This window comes from Equus asinus, chromosome 6 (genome assembly GCF_041296235.1).
Source record: "Equus asinus isolate D_3611 breed Donkey chromosome 6, EquAss-T2T_v2, whole genome shotgun sequence".
NCBI classification, from domain to species: Eukaryota; Metazoa; Chordata; class Mammalia; order Perissodactyla; family Equidae; genus Equus; species Equus asinus.
This window is the reverse complement of record NC_091795.1, coordinates 84,533,518-84,534,502: the sequence shown is the minus strand read 5'-3', so window position 1 is coordinate 84,534,502 and position 985 is coordinate 84,533,518.

Here is a 985-nt window from a genome sequence, read left to right as displayed (position 1 = left end):
AAGTAGAATTATACATTTCTAACTATATAATCCTAAACATTTAGAAAACATGAAACGTACTCAATTTTTTTCCATATGTCAAAGCAAAAATGTATCTCAGTCCATGTATATTTCTACTTTGGTGTAATTTACCTACGTGGCAGAGAGTGGGCAGGATAGTGAATAGTTACTTCCCTTGAGGAAAATGTAACTTCTGTTTATATTTTATATTTGGATTTTAGTGTAACTTGAACTGGATATACAACTCATCCTGTACCCCTACTTCTCATATTTTAAATCTTATCCACTTTCTCTTAAATGAGAAGTATCTGATTTCTTAAATATATAGAAGTGCAGCATTTAAATGTAACTTATTTAGTGCTTTTCATGTAATGAGAAAAATTTTGTGTGAAAGATTTAATATTAAAATTTTAGATACCCTTTAATCTTGTGATTCTTAGTTTTTCTGCCCTTTCAGAGCCTCTTAAAATACGCTTTCCAGACAAAAAATGAATGGTAGTTATATTTGGTGCCATGTAATTAAATTGTACTTCTTCTCCAGCCACATCGGTTTATGTCAGTTGAGAAATCTGTGAGACTTCATGTGTCCACAAGACAAAAAATTTTTAAATAATTTTATTGGGATTATAATGGTTCATAACATTGTGTAATTTTGGATGTACATTATTGTTTACCAATTCCTGAATACACTTCATCATTAGACACTCAGTAGTCTAATTTTTCTCCATCACCATACATATGTGCCCCTTTGTCCCTTTCGCCCACCCTCCAACCCCCCTCCCCTCTGGTAACAACTAATCTGTTCTCTTTATCCTTGTATTTGTTATCATCCGCATATGAGTGAAATCAGGCAGTATTTGCCTTTCTCTGTCTGGCTTATTTCGCTTAACACCACACCCTCCAGGTCCATGCATGTTGTTGCAAATGGGACCATTTTGTCATTTTTATGGCTGAGTAGTATTCCATTGTGTATATATATGCCACA